Source organism: Triticum urartu, chromosome 6A (assembly GCF_056163025.1).
Source record: "Triticum urartu cultivar PI428250 chromosome 6A, HENAU_Tu73, whole genome shotgun sequence".
NCBI lineage: Eukaryota > Viridiplantae > Streptophyta > Magnoliopsida > Poales > Poaceae > Triticum > Triticum urartu.
In genome coordinates this window covers 89876856-89900799 of record NC_141878.1, presented here as the reverse complement: position 1 = coordinate 89900799, position 23944 = coordinate 89876856, and the positions used below count along the sequence as shown (strand labels likewise).

Genomic DNA, 23944 nt, shown 5'->3' with positions numbered 1-23944 from the left:
AGAAAAATTTATGCGGTTTATTTTTATCAAAGACAAGAGTGTTCCAATAATTGCTGTCACTTTTGTTTGCGTGCGAAATCCCTCAGTGGGTGGCTTAGCTGCGAATCCATTTCGCCTAAGTTTGAAAAAATCCTACCGAGTGGAGAGCGATCCTCCCACTCAGGGGCTTAGCTGCAGTCCAGCACTCGCCTAAGTTCTCTCACTTAGAGACTTAGCTACGGTCCGGCACTCGCCTAAGTTTGAAAAAATCCTACCGAGTGGAGAGCGATCCTCCCACTCGGGGGCTTAGCTGCAGTCCAGCACTCGCCTAAGCTCTCTCACTTAGAGACTTAGCTGCAGTCCGGCACTCGCCTAAGTTTGAAAAAATCCTACCAAGTGGAGAGCAATCCTCCCACTCGGGGGCTTAGCTGCAGTCCAGCACTCGCCTAAGTTCTCTCACTTAGAGACTTAGCTGCAGTCCGGCACTCGCCTAAGTTTGAAAAAATCCTACCGAGTGGAGAGCAATCCTCCCACTCGGGGGCTTAGCTGCAGTCCAATACTCGCCTAAGTTCTCTCACCTGGAGGCTTAGCTGCAGTCAAGCGCTCGCCTAAGTTCCCTCACTTAGAGGCTTAGCTGCAGTCAGGCACTCACCTAAGTTTGGAAAAATCCTACCGAGTGGAGAGCAATCCTCCCACTCAGGGGCTTAGCTGCAGTCCAGCACTCGCCTAAGTTCTCTCACTTAGAGACTTAGCTGCAGTCCGGCACTCGCCTAAGTTTGAAAAAATCCTACCGAGTGGAGAGCGATCCTCCCACTCGGGGGCTTAGCTGCAGTCCAGCACTCGCCTAAGTTCTCTCACTTAGAGACTTAGCTGCAGTCCGGCACTCGCCTAAGTTTGAAAAAATCCTACCGAGTGGAGAGCGATCCTCCCACTCGGGGGCTTAGCTGCAGTCCAGCACTCGCCTAAGTTCTCTCACTTAGAGACTTAGCTGCAGTCCGGCACTCGCCTAAGTTTGGAAAAATCATACCAAGTGGAGAGCGATCCTCCCACTCGGGGGCTTAGCTGCAGTCCAGCACTCGCCTAAGTTCTCTCACTTAGAGACTTGGCTGCAGTCCGGCACTCACCTAAGTTTGAAAAAATCCTACCGAGTGGAGAGCAAACCTCCCACTCGGGGGCTTAGCTGCAGCTCAGCGCTCGCCTAAGTGTTTAAAATCCTACCGAGTGGAGAGCAAACCTCCCACTCGGGGGCTTAGCTGCAGCCCAACGCTTGCCTAAGTGTTTAAAAATCCTACCGAGTGGAGAGCAAACCTCTCACTCGAAGGCTTAGCTGCAGCCCAGTGCTCGCCTAAGTACAAGACACAACCCGATCCGCGAGTCGACTGCTACCTTCCCCTTCGGAGCTGCGCCGCAAATACAAGGCTATTCCGAGTGAAGATCAAGATACACTCGACGAATCAAACCATGAAGATATTCAACGAGAAATCAAACTCAGATAAAGCCTAAAAGGTCCCAGACCTCAGATCAAAGTACTCAAGCCCTCGGCTCGGCGGAGTTTAACGGTTACAAATCCACTCGGCATTCCGAGGCAAATTTAAAGTGAAACATAGAAGTTTTTCATTCCTCAGGAGGAGGACTGGAAGGGGCGGCGAACTCGTCCAAGTCGATCCTGTCTGCAATACGAGTGGCAGCAGCAATAAAAGTCTCCATGAAGTCCTGAAAGTTGTGCTTCCTGGTATTGGCAACCTGGATGGCGGCCAGCTTTTCTTCCCACGCCTCCTTGCAATGGACGCGGACCAGAGACAGAGCGACATCAGCACCACATATAGCAGAAGATTTCTTCCATTCCGCCACTCGACCCGGGACTTCATTCAGTCGGACCATCAGGGACTCGAGGTCGTTCTGAAGGGTCGTTCCGGGCCAGAGTGATGTGTCGATCCGCGACATCGCAACCTTCAGCCGAGCAAGATAATCAACGACACCGGTAACACGAGACTCCAGTCGGAGCACGTTCATAGCAGCCTCGTCCTTCACTAGAGAATTGGAGGGATCCAAGCCTGGCTCCACTCGACTGGTTTCCTCTTCGAAGCTCTGGCAGAATTCTGCAAACACAATTCAAGAATAAGACAGTGGCCGTACCCGGGCTCGGCAACTACAAGACAGCCGGGTTGGAATAATTACCTTCGAGCATGACGAACAACTTCTTGGCGAGTCCTCCGAGATAAGCCTCCAGGTCTTTTGCCTTCCCCGCCAGCTCACCCGCCTTGTCGTGCAGAGCCATCTTTTCTTTCTTCAGTCGACTGGCATCTCGATTAGCTGCCTCAAGAGCAGTTTTCAGTCTGGAGTTCTCCTGTTCAAGAGCTCCGACCGAAGCCAGTTTCTCTTCCGCGAGCTTTGTTTTGCTCGAGGCCTCCTTCTGTGCCTCTGCAAGATCTTGATCCTTCTTATTCAGAGCTTCCTCCAGTTTATCTGCGGAGCGTCGAGTGGAACCAACATCAAGAATGGACAAGAAAGAAAAGCCACCCGTTAAGAATGGAGAACCTCACCAGCCATACCTTTTGCTTCTTCTTGCGCCTTCTTCAAATTCTCCTGAGCAAGCTTCAAGTTAAGGTTGAGCTGGATCTGCTGATTCTCCAACTCAGTGTAGCGAGCTACAAGTTTGCAAGATTTCTGTAAAAAGAAAAATCAGTCGACAGACGTCCAAGATAAGTTGCTTCCGAGTAACTAAGAGACAAGGATGACGTTTCTAAGATCACAGCCGAATCTAAAACATTCGACAGTAGTCTCGGGGACTACACCCAGTGGGTGCACTCAGCGTGCCCCCACTGGTTCGACCAAAAAAAGAGAAAGAGAGAAAAATTCGACTGCCCGCAGTCGACCGACTACAGCTACAGCAACACAATGTAAAGACTACAGTCGACTGCCAGCAGTCCACCGTAGTCTCGGGGACTACACCCAGTGGGTGCACTTAGCGTGCCCCCACTCGTCCAAGGATTGGCAGACACACCCAGTGGGTGTACAGATACAGATACAAAAGATCTTCGGAAAAGAGACTCTTCAAACAGCATATCATAACAGACCAAGTGTCGAGTCGACTGACTTGGACGTTGCTCTGAAGAGCCGAACTCGCGTCATAGGCTGCTTGGCTGGCCTCCCGAGCCATCTTCACTTGCTCCATCATGATCCCTGCCTGGCGTATAGCCTCCTTTGCAGCAGCCTCTTGGTCCTCAGGGACGGGGTATGCGGCAAAAAGCGAAGACGGATCCGCAGTCGACGACGAGGGCCGCGCACTCGCCAGAGGAACGGCGAAGGTCACAGAAGCCCGAGTGGTGTCACCACCATCCCGAGCCACGACCTCGGACGCCGGAGCGGATTGGGGGGTCTTGTCAGCCGACGCCCTCTTGTGCCTCCTCACTCTCAATGGACCGTTGTCGTCGTCATCCGGGAGGTCGATAACATGAGGAGGGGCTGCAAGAGAAACATTCAATCGACCAGAGTTGCAATAAATGATCAGTCGACTCAAAGCAGAACGTCAGTAATCGTACCAGGGTTGGAGGTAACAGCATCCTCCATCTCTTGGTCGTCGCCCTTGGCGGAGACCTCAGAAGTAGCAGCACTGCAAATCTCGAAAGTCAGTCAGTTGGCTCAATGAATCGACCAAGGATCTGTCCATGGTCGACGAAGGAAAGCAAGTTTTGTTATTACCCGGAAATGGTAGGGACAGCTATCTTCATCTTGGGCAGAGCCTTGGGCGGCTTGGACAGCGTCGTGCGTGGGTGCTTGGGAACCTTCCCAGTCGGCGTAGGAGAAGAGGTCCGAGGGCGTTTCGACGACTGCCCAACAGAAGCAGTCGCCTTGCCACGTTCCCGCGCTGGGTCGTGTGTCTGCTTGGACCGCCCCTCTGGGCGAGGGGGTTCGACCTCCTCCTCCTCTTCGCTGGAGTCGACGTTGTCGTCTCCCTCTCCTTCACCGTCGGACTCCCACTCGCCTTGGTCGTCCCCACTCTCACCTCCGCTCGCCTCCCCTTCCTCAGTTGGCTCCTGAGCCCCGTTGGGCGTCGAGTACATCTCGGTGGTCGCCTGGAAAGCAATAGACAAGACAAAAGTCAATCGACCAACTCAAAGAAGACCAATGTAGAAAACAAGATTTCAGTCACGAGCATAAAGACATACCTGGTCCACTTCATACGAGTTGTCGAGTGGAGTTACCCTCCTGGCTCCTCGGGGGTTGTCTTTGTTCCCTGTGATGCTCGACAGCCACCCCTCTAGCATCTCGTCAGTGACCTCCTCCGGGTGGATCCGAGTGGTGTCATCGAGACCCGAGTACAACCACATCGGGTGGTCACGGGCCTGGAGCGGTTGGATGCGCCTCTGGAGGAAGACCTCCAGCAGGTCCATCCCAGTCACACCCTCACGGACAAGCTCAACCACTCGACCGGCCAACACTTTGACTTGGGCCCTTTTCTCCGGCTTCACTTTCAGAGAAGCGGGTTTTTCAGCTCGGTCGAGGGAGAAAGGAGGAAGACCAGTCGACTGTCCTGGGGTCGCCTGGTCCTGACAGTAGAACCAGGTCGCCTGCCAACCACGGACCGACTCCGGGAAAGTAATAGATGGAAAACAGCTCTTCCCCCTCGTCTGGATCGCCAAACCCCCGCACAACTGGATCACCTGCGTCCTCTCGTCACTCGACTTGGCCTTCTTGACCGATTGAGAACGGCAGGTAAAGATGTGCTTGAAAAGTCCCCAATGGGGGCGGCAACCCAAGAAAGCCTCACACATGGAAATGAAAGCGGCAAGGTATACAATGGAGTTGGGAGTAAAGTGGTGGAGCTGCGCTCCGAAGAAGTTCAAGAAGCTCCGGAAAAAAGGATGGGGCGGCAGAGAAAACCCTCGGTCGATGTGGGTGGCTAGGAGCACGCACTCACCGTCGCGGGGTTGAGGTTCGATCTCTCCCCCCGGAAGACGCACGGCTTCGTGGGGAATGACTCCCCCCTCGACCATGTCGTCGAGATCCTCTTGCCGGAGCACCGACCGCATCCAGTCGCCCTGGATCCAGCCTTTGGGCAAAGCGGTCCTAGAGGAAGATCCGCCCCGAGCAGACCTCTTCCCTTTCCCCGCCGCCGCCGCCTTCTTCGCGCGCTCCAGAGCGGAGGTCTTGCCCTTCGTCATCGTCGCCGGCGAAGTCTCGCACGGGCCTGCTGCGCTGGGGCGAGAACGGAGGCAGCGGAAGGACTTGCGAAGGGAGAGAGGAAGAAGAAAGGAGGAGAAGGGAGCGCACTGCTTGGAAACCCTGAGCCGGCGATTTATAAGGGACCGCTTCCGAGTGGCTGACTGGTAGGCCCAGGCTATCCAGTCAAATCCCGCAGCAGACGCGCACGCAGTACGTGGCGAAAAAGGTGACGCGGGGATCGAGGGGCTTCCGCTTTATCGCTTCCGATTACTGCGGCCGCTCCCGTCCCGCGCGCTTCCCAAAATCCGAATCCTGCGACATCCGCGGGCCACAGAACACCTTGTCAAAACAAAAGACCCCGAGCGCGCCGGCGCTCAGTATGTCACAAGTAAAGAAATTCACTCGACGAAATGACTGGAATGGATCAAGGTGACTGAAAAAGGTTGGCAACGTCATCCATGATGATTGACCCAAAACGAGGCGCTCACGTAGCCCAAAGAACCAGTCGGAAAGATCTCCAACTCTTTCCCCACTCTAACCTCGATCCATTCGGGGGCTAATGATGAAGACATGTACCTAGGGTAGGGGCACGGACCTGTCCAAGGAGCCCTACCCTAGGACATCCCTAGGAGAAGTCACCTTTCAATCGACTTGAAGGTATCCCACTCGACGGACTCAAGACACTCGACCAGAAAGCTATCCCTCGACCGCCAGGAGACCTATAGTCACTCCGCAGGCAAACGGTCAGCTGTTAAGTAGTCTTTATGGTCATTATAGCACTTTATTAGGGGCGTTACCAGTAACGCCCCACCTTAAATGTTCCTTAAACCCTGCATTACTGAGGGCAGGAGGGGGCCGGCGAACTCTATATAAGCCACCCCCCTCCTCAGTATGAAGGGTTCGCACCCCTGTTATTCACACACCAGTAATCCAGTCGACCGCCTCCGGGCACCGAGACGTAGGGTTGTTACTTCCTCCGCGAAGGGCCTGAACTCGTACATCTTGGTGTGTTTACAACTTCCCAATAGCTGAGATCTAGCCTCTCCATACATACCCCCCTACATCACTGTCAGAGTTAGAACCACGACAGAATCCGTCCCCATCATCATCATCAACCTTCCTCCATCACAAATTTCATGATGCTCACTGATACGTCCATTTTGCATCATGCTTTTATATCGATATTTATTGCATTATGGGCTATTATTACACATTATGTCACAATACTTATGCCTATTCTCTCATATTTTACAGGGTTTACATGAAGAGGGGGAATGCCGGCAGCTGGAATTCTGGGCTGGAAAAGGAGCAAATATTAGAGACCTATTCTGCACATCTCCAAAAGTCCTGAAACTCCACGGGAGCACTTTTCAAAATATATAAAAAATATTGGGCGCAAGAAGTACTAAAGGGGGGCCACACCCTGGCCACGAGGGTGGGGGCGCGCCCCTACCTCGTGGCCTCGCTGGTGGCCCTTCGATGCCCATCTTCTGCTATATGAGGTCTTTAGTCCGAGAAAAAAATCATAAGTAAGATTTCGGGACGAGACTCCGACGCCATGAGGCGGAACCAATCTAGGGCTCTGGCGGAGCTGTTCTGCCAGGGACACTTTCCTCCGGGAGGGGGAAATCATCACCATCGTCATCACCAACGATCCTCTCAATGGGAGGGGGTCAATCTCCATCAACATCTTCACCAGCACCATATCATCTCAAACCCTAGTTCATCTCTTGTATCCAATCTTTGTATCCAAACCTCAGATTGGTACCTGTGGGTCGCTAGTAGTGTTGATTACTCCTTGTAGTTGATGCTAGTTAGTTTACTTGGTGGAAGGTCATATGTTCAGATCCATTATGCATATTAATACCCCTCTGATTATGAACATGAATATGCTTTGTGAGTAGTTACGTTTGTTCCTGAGGACGCGGGAGAAGTCTTGCTATTAGTAGTCATGTGAATTTGGTATTCGTTCGATATTTTGATGAGATGTATGTTGTCTCTCCTCTGGTGGTGTCATGTGAACGTCGACTACATGACACTTCACCATTGTTTGGGCCTAGAGGAAGGCATTGGGAAGTAATAAGTAGATGATGGGTTGCTAGAGTGATAGAAGCTTAAACCCTAGTTTATGCGTTGCTTCATTAGGGGCTGATTTGGATCCATATGTTTCATGCTATGGTTAGGTTTACCTTAATACTTCTGTTGTAGTTGTGGATGCAAGTACCGAACGCGAATCATATGATCGTGATGTAAACTAGCTTGACGATAATTCTCATGTGTCCTCGGGAGCGCTTTTCTCTATATAAGAAATTGTCCAGGCTTGTCCTTTGCTACAAAAAGGATTGGTCCATCTTGATGCACCTTATTTACTTTTATTACTTGCTACTCGTTACAAATTACCTTATCACAAAACTATCTGTTACCGATAATTTCAGTGCTTGCAGAGAATACCTTACTGAAAACTTCTTATCATTTCCTTCTACTCCTCGTTGGGTTTGACACTCTTACTTATCGAAAAGGCTACGATAGATCCCCTATACTTGTGGGTCATCAAGACTCTTTTCTGGTGCCGTTGCCGGGGAGTGAAGCGCCTTTGGTAAGGAAAAACTTATATAGTGTGCTGAAATTTACTAACACTTGTTACTATGGAGCATAATCCTTTGAGGGGCTTGTTCGGGGTATCTTCACCCCGACCAGTAGAGCAAAGAGTTGCTCCTCAACCTACTGAACCTACTAAAAATGTTTACTTTGAAATTCCTTCGGGTATGATAGAGAAACTGTTAGCTAATCCTTTTACAAGAGATGGAACCTTACATCCCGATTTGCACTAATCTATGTGGATGAAGTTTGTGGATTATTTAAGCTTGTAGGTATGCCCGAGGATGTTATCAAGAAGAAGGTCTTCCCTTTATCTTTCAAGGGAGATGCATTGACATGGTATAGGCTATGTGATGATATGGGATCATGGACTATAAGCGATTGAAATTGGAATTTCACCAGAAGTTTTATCCTATGCATCTTGTTCATCGTGATCGTAATTATATATATAATTTTTGGCCTCGCAAAGGAGAAAGCATCGCTCAAGCTTGGGGGAGGCTTAATTCAATGTTATATTCATGCCCCAATCATGAGCTCTCAAGAGAAATGATTATTCAGAATTTTTATGCTCGGCTTTCTCTCAGTAATCGCTCCATGCTCGATACTTCTTGTACTAGATCTTTTATGATGAAGACTATTGAATTCAAATGGGATTTATTGGAAAGAATTAAATGCAACTCTGAATATTGGGACCTCGATGAAGGTAAGGAGTCAGGTATAACACCTAAGTTTGATTGTGTTAAATCTTTTATGGACACCGATGCTTTTCGTGAATTTAGCACTAAATATGGACTTGACTCTGAGATAGTAGCTTCTTTCTGTGAATCCTTTGCTACTCATGTTGATCTCCCTAAGGAGAAGTGGTTTAAATATAATCCTCCCATTGAAGTAAAAGCAGTTGCACCTATTAAAGTTGAAGAAAAGACTATCACTTGTGATGATCCTGTTGTTCTTACTGCTTATATTGAGAAACCACCTTTCCCTATTAGAATAAAGAATCATGCTAAAGCTTCAACTGTGGTTAGCAAAAGTAATATTAAGACACCTAAACCCCCTGAGAAAATTAAAATTGAACCTAGTATTGCTATGGTTAAAGATCTCTTGGCCGATAATATTGATGGGCATGTTATTTACTTCTGCAATGAAGCTGCTAGAATTGCTAGACCTGATGCTAAAAATAAACATAGACATGTTGTAGGCATGCATGTTATTTATGTTAAAATAGGAGATCATTGTTATCATGGCTTATGTGATATGGGTGCTATTGCAAGTGCAATACCCCATTCCTTATACCAAGAAATTATGCATGATATTGCACCTGCTGAGATAGAAGATATCAATGTTACCATTAAACTTGCCAATAGAGATACTATTTCACCGATTGGGATTGTTAGAGATATTGAAGTATTGTGTGGGAAAGTTAAATATCCTGCTGATTTTCTTGTTCTTGGTTCCCCACAAGATAGCTTTTGTCCCATTATATTTGGTAGACCCTTCTTGAATACTGTTAATGCTAAGATAGACTGTAATAAGGATATTGTTTCTGTTGGTATAGGGGATATGTCTCATGAGTTTAATTTTGCTAAATTTTGTAGAAAACACCATGATAAAGAATTGCCTAGTAAAGCTGAAATTATTGGTCTTGCTTCTATTGTCGTGCCTCCTACTGATCCTTTAGAACAATATTTGCTAGACCATGAAAATGATATGTTCATGAATGAAAGAAGGGAAATAGATGAAGTATTCTTTAAACAGGGACCTATTCTGAAACACAACATGTCTATTGAAATCCTAGGGGATCCTCCTCCACCCAAGGGTGATCTCGTGTTTGAGCTTAAACCATTACCTGATACTCTTAAATATGCTTATCTTGATGAGAAGAAGATATATCCTGTTATTATTAGTGCTAACCTTTCAGAGAAGGAGGAAGCAAAATTATTGAAAACTCTAAAGAAGCACCGCGCTGCTATTGGATATACTCTTGATGATCTTAAAGGCATTAGTCCCACTCTATGTCAACACAAAATAAATTTGGAGAAAGACGCCAAACCAGTTATTGATCACCAACGACGGTTGAATCCTAAGATGAAAGAAGTGACAAGAAATGAAATATTAAAGCTCCTTGAGGCAGGTATAATTTATCCCGTTGCTGATAGTCAGTGGGTAAGTCCTGTCCATTGTGTCCCTAAGAAGGGAGGTATTATTGTTGTTCCTAATGATAAAGATGAATTGATCCCGCAAAGAATTATTACAGGTTATAGGATGGTAATTGATTTCCGCAAATTAAATAAAGCTACTAAAAAAGATCAATACCCTTTGCCTTTTATTGATCAAATGCTAGAAAGATTATCCAAACATACACATTTTTGCTTTCTAGATGGTTACTCTGGCTTCTCTCAAATACCTGTGTCAGCTGATGATCAAGCAAAGAACACTTTTACTTGCCCTTTCGGTACTTTTTCTTATAGACGTATGCCTTTTGGTTTATGTAATGCACCTGCTACCTTTCAAAGATGCATGATGGCTATATTCTCTGACTTTCGTGAAAAGATTTGTGAGGTTTTCATGGACGATTTCTCCGTTTATGGATCCTCTTTTGATGATTGCTTGAGCAACCTTGATCGAGTTTTGCAGAGATGTGAAGAAACTAATCTTGTCTTGAACTGGGAGAAGTGCCACTTTATGGTTAATGAAGGTATTGTCTTGGGGCATAAAATTTTTGAAAGAGGTATTGAAGTTGATAAAGCTAAAGTCGATGCTATTGAAAAGATGTCGTGTCCCAAGGACATCAAAGGTATAAGAAGTTTCCTTGGTCATGCCGATTTTTATAGGAGGTTCATTAAGGACTTCTCAAAAATTTCTCAGCCTCTGACTAACCTATTACAAAAAAGATATTCCTTTTGTCTTTGATGATGATTGTGTAGAAGCATTTGAAATACTTAAGAAAGCCCTGATTTCTGCACCTATTGTTCAGCCACCTGATTGGAATTTACCATTTGAAATTATGTGTGATGCTAGTGATTATGCTGTAGGGGCTGTTCTAGGACAAAGAGTTGATAAGAAATTAAATGTTATCAAATATGCTAGTAAAACCCTAGACGGTGCCCAAAGAAATTATGCTAATATTGAAAAGGAATTATTAGCAATTGTATTTGCTTGTGATAAGTCCAGACCTTATATTGTTGATTCTAAAGTAACTATTCACACTGGTCATGCTGCTATTAAATACCTTATGGAAAAGAAAGATGCTAAACCTAGACTTATTAGATGGGTTCTCCTGCTACAAGAATTTGATTTGCATATTGTTGATAGAAAGGAAGCTGAGAACCCCGTTGCAGACAACTTGTCTAGGTTAGAAAATGTTCTTAATGACCCACTACCTATTGATGATAGCTTTCCTGATGAACAATTAAATGTCATAAATGCTTCTCGAACTGCTCCATGGTATGCTGATTATGCTAATTATATTGTTGCTAAATTTATACCACCTAGTTTCACATACCAGCAAAAGAAAAAGTTCTTCTATGATTTGAGACATTACTTTTGGGATGACCCACATCTTTATAAAGGAGTAGATGGTATTGTTAGACGTTGTGTACCTGAGCATGAACAGGAACAAATCCTACGCAAGTGTCACTCCGAGGCTTATGGAGGACACCATGTTGGAGATAGAACTGCACATAAGGTATTGCAATCCGGTTTTTATTGGCCTACTCTCTTCAAGGATGCCCGTAAGTTTGTCTTGTCTTGTGATGAATATCAAAGAATTGGTAATATTACTAGACGTCAAGAAATGCCTATGAATTATTCACTTGTTATTGAACCATTTGATGTTTGGGGCTTTGATTATATGGGACCTTTTCCTTCCTCTAACGGGTATACACATATTTTAGTCGCTGTTGATTACGTTACTAAGTGGGTAGAAGCTATTCCAACTAGTAGTTCTGATCATAACACCTCTATTAACATGCTTAAAGAAGTTATTTTCCCGAGGTTTGGAGTCCCTACATATTTAATGACAGATGGTGGTTCACATTTTATTCATGGTGCCTTTCGTAAAATGCTTGCTAAGTATGATGTTAATCATAGAATTTCATCTCCTTATCACCCACAGTCTAGTGGTCAAGTAGAATTGAGTAACAGAGAGCTCAAATTAATTTTGCAAAAGACTGTTAATAGATCTAGAAAGAATTGGTCCAAGAAACTTGACGATGCATTATGCGCTTATAAAATTGCATATAAAAATCCTATGGGTATGTCTCCGTATAAAATGGTTTATGGCAAAGCATGCCACTTACCTCTTGAGCTAGAACATAAGGCATTGAGCCATTAAAGAGCTCAATTATGATTTCAAACTTGCCGGTGAGAAGAGGTTATTTGACATTAGCTCACTTGATGAATGGAGAACCCAAGCCTATGAAAGTGCCAAATTGTTTAAAGAAAAGTTAAAAGATGGCATGACAAAAGGATACAAAAGCATGAGTTCAATGTAGGTGATTATGTATTGCTATACAACTCTCGTTTAAGATTTTTTGCAGGCAACCTTCTCTCTAAATGGGAAGGCCCTTACGTCATCGAGGAGGTCTATCGTTCCGGTGCCATAAAAATCAACAACTTCGAAGGCACAAATCCGTGGGTGGTGAACGGTCAAAGAATCAAACACTATATCTCAGGCAATCCTATAAATGTTGAAACTAATATCATTGAAACCGTAACCCCGGAGGAATACATAAGGGACACTTTCCAGAACATTTCAGACTCCGAAAAGGAATAGGTATGTGGTACGGTAAGTAAACCGACTCCAAAATAGTTCTAATGGCAATATTTCTCCATTTTGGAATATAAAAAAAATAGGAAAATAAGAAGCATACCGAAAAGGACATGGGGCTTCCACGAGGGTGGAGGGCGCGCCCTACCCCCCCCCCCCCCCCCCGGGCGCGCCCCCTGCATCGTGGGCACCTCGTGTGCTATCCAGACTCCGTTTTCTTGCACGATACTTCTTTTAGTCGGTAAAAATTCATTATATAATCTCCCTAAGGTTTTTACCTCCGTATTACGCAATTATCCCCTGTTCTTGTTTCGAGCTGTTTCTGCCGCAGATTAGCGTAAGATGTCTTCTCAAGAGTTAGTCGGGGAGAGTCGGGTGTCTCATCCGACACCAGGTACAGGGGTAAACAGCGATGCCTATCACTTTGGGCCCTCAACGGAGGAAGAGATGGAAGCTGACTTGAAAAGGATAGATGCCATGGAGGAGGACCAAGAAGTTACTTCTCGTTTCCGGGCAGGATTCATGATGGGGGAACTACAGAGCTCAGCTATTCCAAACTCGGTCATCCCTTCCATTGTTAGATTTCTTTCTTATTAAAATATGAAAAAGAGTGTTACTTGTTCTCCCGCAGCTATGCAACATCCTTGGGTGAAAGGATCTTTAGCCGTCACTGGCAAGCTCCGTAAGGAAATTATGAACCTCAAGCAGCAAGTCAATAAGCTCGAGGAAGAGAATCGTATCCTGAGGGGCATCATCGCCAAGAATATCACATCGCCACCCCTGAAGAAGGAGACATAATCACACGGGTATGGGCACTCCCCTTGGCAACTGCCAAGCTTGGGGGAGTGCCCTAGTATCGTATCACCATCACTTCTATCTTTACCATTTTTCTTAGTTCGATCCTTTTGATAATACCTTGATCTAGTAGAGTAAAGTTTTAGTGTGATCTAGTTGTGAGTTTTGCTTTATGATCCTTCTATGTAATCGAGTCCGTGAGCTATATATAATAAAGTTTAGTGTTGAGTCAAGGGTCTGATTATTTTGCTATGATCTTGAGGGAATAAAATAAAAAGAGAAAGAATAAAAAGAAATAAAGAGATCATATGGATCTTATGGAGAGTAATGACCTCACATATAAAGAGTATGATGAATAAAAGTTGTTGAGAGTTGACAAACATAGTTTTGGTCATCGTTGCAATTAATAGGAAGTAATAAAGAAAGAGAGGTATTCACATATAAATATACTATCTTGGACATTTTTTATGATTGTGAGCACTCATTAAAGTATGATATGCTAAAGAGTTGACGTTGGACAAGGAAGACAACGTAATGGGTTTTGTTTTCTTTCATCTGAGATAAATTATATTGTCATGGATCATCCAACATGTTGAGCTTGCCTTTCCCTCTCTTGCTAGCCAATTTCTTTGCACCAAGTAGAGATACTACTTGTGCTTCCAAATATCCCTAAACCCAGTTTTTCCATGAGAGTCCGCCATATCTACCTATGGATTGAGTAAGATCCTTCAAGTAAGTTGTCATCGGTGCAAGCAATAAAAATTGCTCTCTAAATATGTATGACTTATTAGTGTGGAGAAAATAAGCTTTATACGATCTTGTGATGTGGAAGAAATAAAAGCGACGGACTGCATAATAAAGGTCCATATCACAAGTGGCAATATAAAGTGACGTTCTTTTGCATTAAGATTTCGTGCATCCAACCATAAAAGCGCATGACAACCTCTGCTTCCCTCTGCGAAGGGCCTATCTTTTATTTTTATCTTCTACCTTACATAAGAGTCTTGGTGATCTTCACCTTTCTTTTTTACATTTTATCCTTTGGCAAGCACAATGTGTTGGAAAGATCCTGATATATATAGCTAATTGGATGCGAGTCTTCATGAACTATTATTGTTGACATTACCCTTGAGGTAAAACATTGGGAGGCAAAACTATAAGTCCCTATTTTTCTCTCTGTCCGATTAAAACTTCATACCCATAAATACTGTGTGAGTGTTAGCAATTGTGAAAGAGTAAAGATGGTTGAGTATGTGGACTTGCTGAAAAGCTCTTATATTGACTCGTTCGTATGTTATGATAAATTGCAATTGCCTCAATGACTGAGATTAGAGTTTGTTGGTTGTCAATAAAATTTATGATTCATACTTGAAATTGTGATTGAATTATTACTTTAGCATAAGAGATATATATGTTGTTCTAAGAATGATCATGATGCCCTCATGTCCGTATTTTATTTTTATCGACACATCTATCTCTAAACATGTGGACATATTTTTCGATTTCGACTTTTGCTTGAGGAAAGCGAGGTCTAAGCTTGGGGGAGTTGATACGTCCATTTTGCATCATGCTTTTATATCGATATTTATTGCATTATGGGCTATTATTACACATTACGTCACAATACTTATGCCTATTCTCTCTTATTTTACAAGGATTACATGAAGAGGGGGAATGCCGGCAGCTGAAATTCTGAGCTGGAAAAGGAGCAAATATTAGAGACCTATTCTACACATCTCCAAAAGTCCTGAAACTCCACGGGCGCACTTTTCAGAATATATAAAAAATATTGGATACAAGAAGTACTAGAGGGGGGGCACACCCTGGCCACAAGGGTGGGGGCGCGCCCCCCTGCCTCGTGGGCTCCTGGTGGCCCTCCGATGCCCATCTTCTGCTATACTAGTGGACCCGTTGCGCCAAATGGCGCAGAGGCACACTAAATCCATGTTCGCGATAAAAAATATCCATTGTTTAATCCCCTTTAATAGGAAACACGGTGGATTGTTATCTACAATGATACGTGTATACATATTTTAATGTCATAGCACAAAATACGTGCTACCATTTTCGCAGAGACCCATTTGAAATCATGTTCACATTGAAAACATTTGCGGTTTTTAGTGACTTGTGTTTGAGCAAAACAATACATAGGCTCTTGTTTAAAAATATATGTACCTTCAAAATCATGAGTGCTTTAAAAATATTTTCATTAGTTAGGAGCTTTAGGTTTAAGCAAACATGTATGATTGGAGCTTTAGCCCTTCTGTATGGAAATAACGAAGGAGCATCAAACAATAAATAGCAGATGAACAATAGTTTGAAACGTCTCAATAATAGCAATAGCTACCGTCTATGATTTTTGCTTCATAACTATCAAACATGCCTAAAACATCATTTCTACTGAATTGACATAACAAGTATTTATGGTAAGGGACACCATCACATAGATTAAAGAAAAAAGGGAGTGATCAATAGTTCAACAGTAAAGCATCAACAACTTGCATGGTGATAGGAACAAGTGGTACTGTGTCGAGTCGTTTCTCTAAGTTGTGGTACATATCCTGAAGCCTTGCAGTGCTCCATGGGCAGCAATGCATCGCCCTACACACATCTTCACTATACAACCGTACATGCACCACAAACAACATGCTGGTATTTTTACCTGATAAAATTGATAGTGATACAAATTTATTTGCCAATTGTACCAGCAAATGAAAAAATGCAATGTTTCATTAAGATCACTATCCGACTATTTTTACAAAAAGAACCAAAACTGAATCCAGAAAACAAATGTTGTTTTGCGCCAAATGGCACAAGATACCAGGTCAAACCCTTGGTTATTTGAGAGAAGATGAGTTCCAATTTAGCAAATATTCTGTATCCCGTTGCACCAAATGGCGCAAAGTCCAATTCAAACCAAGAGCTAAATGCAAATATTTGCTTAATGATGTAAGAATGTAACATATTAGATCATTAGTAGCTTACAATAGTTGAGTCTGCAATTAGATGATCCAAGTAGTTGTACACATGGGCAACACAATAAATCAAATGTGTTCAAGATATGATAAAGCACTGTGTCCGTGCAGTTCTTAGGAATATTGTCCATTGCATCATATATGTTATCATGTCACAGTAGTAATTTGGATTAAACAATAGAGATAAAGAACGGCAACACAGAATCAAGTTTGTCTTAGGGATGATAGTAAATTACAACAGACACCAGCTAAGATTCAAGAAAAGTGCCCTTCGGTCGGAGGAAAGATGATTTCTTCAGTGACCATACAAGGACCTTGCTTCAGTGGTCAATGGTGTAGTTGTTGTCGTGGGCTGCACCAAACAACGGCCTCCTCGAGCTTGTTTATCCAGAGACCCTATACACCAGAGTGTTGGTTGTTTGATCAACAACCAAAGAATAGCCTGACGTGATTGTTTATATATCTTGGAAGGTGGGTACCTAATAGTCTGGTTTCAAGTAAGCGAGTAAAGGAAAAGGTAACATTTTTACTTCTGAGGAAATACCAACAATCTGGTTCTACAAAAGAGTTAATGGACCTACCTCGTGTAGGTAGCTACTTTACTACAAAATGCAGATAGGTTAATCAGCAAGATTCTAATTTTGAAAACAATTAACTAATAAAACTTGTACAAAACCGCAAAATTATTATTATCCTGATTGGCCAAATAAGCATGTGCGCACAATAAATTCAGAATTTTTGTTGCTAAGAAAATGAGCTAAGGTCTACATCAAAAGAAGGTAACAAGAGCAATATTGTGGGTATAGCCATCATCTTTGTACAGAAAAGAAAGCTACCATCTTTGCAAATAACTCTTCTTCTTTCACTACTCATTTGAACATCTCCTAATGTTCCTGGTCATGTAAGAAAATATTAAACCTCGTCTCCTTCGAGGGACAAAAAACATCAATGTTCATTTTCACATTGAGTTAAAAAATTAAGAAAATCTATTGTTCCTGAAAACAATCGAATGCGCAATGTAGTTTATGAAATTATGCGCATATATATAGCACATAGCCAATGACTTCTGATCATGACATCGTTACTTACCTGACGATGTTAAATATGATTAAAGGCTGAATAGCCTGGGCGACCACAAAGTTTTGTACTATCAGTACAGAACTTTATCCAATAACCTATATTAGTATAGGATGTTGAGAAGGAAGCCAGCTTGAAAAAAATCTAATAAGAAAGCATCAATTGATAAAAATATAAAGACAGCCTATAATACTATTACGATATATGAACTTTAAACTGTAACTGAATGGTAGACATTATAGTGCTTCGATGTAGGCAAGAATAAACTCTTCTAATAATTTTATTGCTAATGTTTCAGTCAATACTTAAAAGAGAGACATATTCTGGGTGTAAGAAGACATAAATATGGAAGTGGACTGTCCATTGAATGTGTGGGAAAGGCATCGTACCATAAATATCTATGGCATGTCAATTTATACATATAGTAAAACACATTATCCCTTTTGTCTATGAAAAGAGAAGAACATTTGATATTGCCACTTAAGTTATTTCATATTGTACAGCTAATGAGATATTGGCCTACAATCTCTATATCCCCTTATCCGGGTGCCTAAACTCTATCTCTGCCCATATGTTAGATGGCCTAAGCAAGCGCACTGCGCTACCAATTGCCTATGCAGATACCAATTCTTCTGGATTATACAAAGCAGTTGTTGAAGGACAGCGCAGAACTAATTTGAAAGTTCACCGAAAATCAGGTAGCAATACAGGGCACTCCATCAGCATCTTTTTTCCTTGGTCCATCCCTGAAATTTCCTACTGAACTGAATTTCCTACTGAACTGTAGCAGGTCCGTCAATTGTGCAGGCTAAAGAAGTACGTATATGTGGTAAATAGCATGTTGGGCAAGGATTTACTTGAAATAGAAGATGGAATGTAAAAATTATATATGAGGTCATGATTCCTTTTCAAAATGAAGGTTTCTCTAACAGTTTTGTCATTGGATAATGATCATATATCACAGTTACTAATCATGGGTTAGTGCAGAGTTCTCTATAAAATATTTTCCTACAAAAGGGAAAAAGAGAGTGCTCTCCAAACATAGAATAGAGCTGAATAATAGACTCCTACCAAGTCCACTCTATGCAGCGAAAATATGGTTGAGGAAATCCACCAACAAAAACTAAATTTGCAGCTCACACTAAACAACATAGTTTTTTTCCTGAATTTACACTTGCAGTATCACATACCAAAATGGATGCAGTAATTACATGGAGTAATTAGACTGTTGAAAAAAGGATGCTCCATGTATATTAAAAGTCAACCTAGTGTAATTTTCATTTAAGAATAATATAGCATTAAACTTGCGATATACTTGTATGCGTATTTTCTTGGGATCTCACTTGCTTCCCTATTATGTACACCCACGCCCTCTCCTCCATACTAAGTATATGTTGGCTACTTCAGTAGCACCTATCCATATCTTCATTTCGCTAGGAGATCCGTTGGAAGAGAAGTAAAGACTCTGTTCTTCGCCTTTATTGCATATACATACATACACATATTCGGTTGACAAAGCATGGCTTACTTTATAAGTATCGTAACTTTGAAATAAAACGCGTCTCTACAGCACTTCTCTTCGTCTCGGATGTCAATACGAAGACTGAATTTCTGAATTGCGGAGTTAACCTGTGCATGTTGTTCCCCTAGAACCCGAACGACCACTGCTCCTTGCCATAATCCTGCACACAAAACAACAGAAAATAAGAATTAGGCATCTGGCAGAGAGCCTTGTCGGATGATCTGAGCAACCGCTGGAAGAGAACCTAGATGGCGACCATATGGGAGAGGGAAGAACGCAAGCCAAAGTTGTGGCGACGCAGTCAAGCAAGCAAGAAAGTTCAGAGAAATGCAGCGTAAAGTTCGGTAAGAAGCAAGAAATTATGTAAAGAGAAAGACACATGTGAACTAATCTGGCAGCAGTTTTAACACATAACAGTTTTCTGAACATTTGGCAGGACAACTCATGTGCATTTTGATAAACTCTGTACACTGGAAGTAGGCGTCACTCGCCAATCTCAGTGCCACATTATTACATTACTTCCACACTCTCCATGGAATGAATATGCAGAATTTGGCATGTGTTGGCAATTGAAAAACACTGGATACAATATCTTTGACTTTAGCAGAAAGCAAAACATTGGTATAGTGCTCAAACAATCCCAAAATGGTATTAAGAAATGTGAAATGGTAAACATGTTAACATTGTTCAGTGCTCAAACAATCCCAAAATGGTATTAAGAAATCTATCCTGGCCTTCCAGTTTATAGAAAGAAAAGAGACGGGAGCTTAGACAGACTTTGCACAATGCTAATTCATCCACTAAGCTTCTACCAGAAATAAGCATGCATTGCAGATTCGGTAATTAGCTGTGTTGCATGTAGAACTATGGAGCATTCATGGCTGTATATAATTTTCAGAAGCTGCGATTATTTTGTCAGGGACTCATGGCTGTATATAATTTTCACAAGCAGCAACCCCTATGTGACAACCTAACCTCCAGTGACAAAGCTATAAACTATCTAATGGACCAAAATGAAGCTTTCGGCATTCTGGACATGACTATCACCATTTTTTTAGTCTCTTTGTGGGCTCTTCAAAATAGGGAAGAATACAAAGTTTCTTAAAAGCACACATGTTCAGAACCAAATGTAGATGAAATAAAGCTCAACAATCAAAATGCTATGCTAATTAACCAATTTAAAACCAAGATGGAATAAAAACAGCTTGTACATACCCCTAGAAATTGGTTCTGAACCTGCAATGCAGTTTCTTCTAATTGTTGTTGTAGCAATTCCCATCAAAACTGTAAATGAGAGGTAAAATTCAGAAAACTCTTACATTCATGACCATAACTATTTGTAGTGATTCCCATCAAAACTGCAAATGAGAAGATAAAATTCAGAAAACTCTTACATTCGTTAATATAAATATTCACATGTCAACTATATAGAAAGAAAAAGGCACTTTCTTTTCATCTAAAAGGACTTTACCAACACATCAATACCATGTATGCAATCTCGACAAGCTAGACAGAGTTAGATGCAAAGGTAAATTGAACTAACTGGACATGCCAAAATAGTAACCCCTCTTCCGGTGAACATACCTGAAAAATGACATCTTCGAGTTCCTCCAGAACTGCAACTTCCCCGGTCGAGGAGCTCTCTATATCAGCCACTGACCTCCTCTTCCTCATGGTGCTCACCTCAGCCTGCAATTTCAGCGGACAGGGAGGTCCAGGGAGAAGAAACAAGTGGAAGAACAGAAATAGGAAAAAAGAAAAGAAAACCAAGGTGTCTTGATGCCTCGACGAACATGTGACCTCGGCAGGAGCAAGAGGAGGGACCCAGGCAGCGGCAGCGGTGGCAGTGCGATACCTCAACCCGGAGGCGGCTACTCCAGCACGGTAGATGGGGAGGCATGGACGTGTGGTCCGATAGAGATGCTCATATCGATGAAGACGATGAGACGACGCCGATATTTCTTTATCAAAGTTTTTTCATCAATTATCTGTAGAACATAAAGAGAGATGAAGGAGAACATGTCAGAATGTAGAACTACCTCAGATATTCAAGCATACTAACTGAAGGAGCTCCTTAAATTAATGAAAGAACAACTTGAAAATCGTGTGTAGTTTAAAAAAAGTTGATATAAATACTTCTTGATCTCAATGTTGAAGAGTAACAAATACGTGAATTGCAGGCCTAAATCTGCAAGGAATATTTCCAGATCTTCTATTCCAAAATCGACTAAATATTGCAATAGGAAAAAAATGCATGGATAAAAAGTTTGCCTCAGACATCCCATACTCAAAGACCTAAATCTAAAATACATATCGCTAGTGATTCTATTCTCAGATCAAATCAAATAAATAAGAGACAGAGGGGCAGAGAAAGAGAGAGATTAACCTGGGTATGCAGCCAACGGCGAGGAGGGTGCTGAAGCGAGTGAGAGCAAGGGGAGGGAGAGAGAGGAGGAGGCCGGCTGCACCATCTGCTCTGCTCGCTCCTCTGCACTTACCCAGACGCCAGGGTTCTGGTCCAAGCCGGAGAAGAGCAGCCGCCGTTTGAGGCGCCCTTGGCTACCCTCCGTCTTGTTCACTGGCCGGTGCTAGACAAGGGGAGATAAAGCCCCGGTGTTCTGCCCCTACTGAGGCATCTCTGCTCCAGCACGGGGAGAATGGAGGTGGCCGGCGGCACAGGGAGAAAGGAGGGGGCCGGCGGCACGGGGAGGAGAGGAGGCGGCTGAGGCAAGCGGGGAGAGGGGGCGGCGGCGTGGGAGAGGATGGAGCGGGGAGGAGACGAGGCGAAGGGGACGCGAGGCGAAGGGGACGCGAGGCTCGGGACGAGAAGGTTTGGCGGCTAGGGTTTGACCCTTCTGGTTGTTCTGCTGGTCGAGCCGAGCGTGGGGCGCGGGCGGAGCGGATTGGCGAATCCCTCGCGAACACGGAAAAGCCACACCCAGCCAATGAACACACGAGACGAGCCCACCCGTTATTGACCAGTAAAAATGCCCGCGAGGTAAAAATTAAATTTGACCAGGAAGTAAAGATCAGACGGCCCAAATGAGCTTGATGGCCGATCCAATGGTCAGAAGTGGACCAAATCGAGGGAGCATCCTGGAGCCAACTTGGCTAGCATCCTTATAGGTTAGAATGAGGTCTTTCGTCCGAGAAAAAATCATAAGCAAGCTTTCGGGACGAGACTCCGCTGCCATGAGGCAGAATCTTTGCGGAACCAATCTAGGGCTCTGGCAGAGCTGTTTTGCGAGGGACACTTCCCTCTGGGAGGGGGAAATCATCACAATCGTCATCACCAACGATCCTCTCATCAGGAGGGGGTCAATCCCCATCAACATCTTCATCAGCACCATCTCATCTCAAACCCTAGTTCATCTTTTGTATCCAATCTTTGTATCCAAACCTCAGATTGGTACATGTGGGTTGCTAGTAGTGTTGATTACTCCTTGTAGTTGATGCAAGTTGGTTTACTTGGTGGAAGATCATATGTTTAGATCCATTATGCATATTAATACCCCTCTAATTATGAACATGAATATGCTTTGTGAGTAGTTATGTTTGTTCCTAAGGACATGGGAGAAGTCTTGCTATTAGTAGTCATGTGAATTTGGTATTCATTTGATATTTTGATGAGATTTATGTTGTCTCTCCTCTAGTGGTGTCATGTGAACGTTGACTACATGACACTTCATCATTGTTTGGGCCTAGAGGAAGGCATTGGGAAATAATAAGTAGATGATGGGTTGCTAGAGTGACAGAAGCTTAAACCCTAGTTTAGGCGTTGCTTCGTAAGGGGCTGATTTGGATCCATATGTTTCATGCTATGGTTTGGTTTACCTTAATACTTCTGTTGTAGTTGCGGATGCTTTCAATAGGAGTTAATCATAAATGAGATGCTTGTCCAAGTAAGGACAGCACCCAAGCACCGGTCCACCCACATATCGAATTATCAAAGTACCGAATGCGAATCATATGATCGTGATGAAAACTAGCTTGACGATAATTCCCATGTGTCCTCGGGAGCGCTTTTCTCTATATAAGAAATTTTCCAGGCTTGTCATTTGCTACAAAAAGGATTGGGCCATCTTGCTGCACCTTATTTACTTTTATTACTTGCTACTCGTTACAAATTACCTTATCACAAAACTATCTATTAATAATAATTTCAGTGCTTGCAGAGAATACCTTACTGAAAACTGATTATCATTTCCTTCTGCTCCTCGTTGGGTTCGACACTCTTACTTATCGAAAAGGCTACGGTAGATCCCCTATATTTGTGGGTCATCACTCATTGCCGTGTGTGAGTAATTCCATCGTAGGCTTGTTGGACGGTGATGGGTTGGATGAGATTTATCATGTAATCAAGTTAGTTTTGTTAAGTTTTGATCCCTAGTATCCATTATGTTCTGAGACTGATATTGCTATGACTTTACTATGCTTAATGCTTGTCACTAGGGCCCGAGTGCCATGATTACAGATCTGAACCTATTATGTTTTCATGAATATATGTGAGTTCTTGATCCTATCTTGCAAGCCTATAGTCACCTATTATGTGTTATGATCCGTTAACCCCGAAGTGACAATAATCGGGATACTTACCGGTGATGACCCTAATTTGAGGAGTTCATGTATTCACTATGTGTTAATGCTTTGGTCCGATACTCTATTAAAAGGAGGCCTTAATATCCCTTAGTTTCCAATAGGACCCCACTGCCACGGGAGGGTAGGACAAAAAATGTCATGCAAGTTCTTCTCCATAAGCACGTATTGTTGGAAATATGCCCTAGAGGCAATAATAAATTAGTTATTATTATATTTCCTTGTTCATGATAATCGTTTATTATCCATGCTATAATTGTATTGATAGGAAACTCAGATACATGTGTGGATACATAGACAACACCATGTTCCTAGTGAGCCTCTAGTTGACTAGCTCGTTGATCAATAGATGGTTATGGTTTCCTAACCATGGACATTGGATGTCGTTGATAACGGGATCACATCATTAGGAGAATGATGTGATGGACAAGACCCAATTCTAAGCATAGCACTGGATCGTGTAGTTCG

The 23944-nt window shown here is 43.2% G+C and overlaps 1 long non-coding RNA gene across 4 annotated transcripts; it reads right to left on the bottom strand.

Annotated features, from left to right (window-relative positions):
• Positions 1–16334: 16334 nt before the first annotated feature.
• On the bottom strand, positions 16335–21766 carry LOC125513768 (uncharacterized). Of its 4 annotated transcripts, none has more exons than XR_007286154.2 (5): positions 21267–21766; positions 20465–20868; positions 20096–20164; positions 17371–19040; positions 16335–16677 (listed from the first exon to the last, which is right to left on the bottom strand). It is a non-coding gene; the product is annotated as an uncharacterized LOC125513768 (long non-coding RNA). The 4 variants fall into 4 exon arrangements; XR_007286152.2 differs by having other exon boundaries at positions 16335–19040; positions 20465–20569; positions 20674–20868; positions 21267–21760; XR_007286155.2 differs by having other exon boundaries at positions 16335–19040; positions 20465–20569; positions 20681–20868; positions 21267–21760.
• Positions 21767–23944: the final 2178 nt, after the last annotated feature.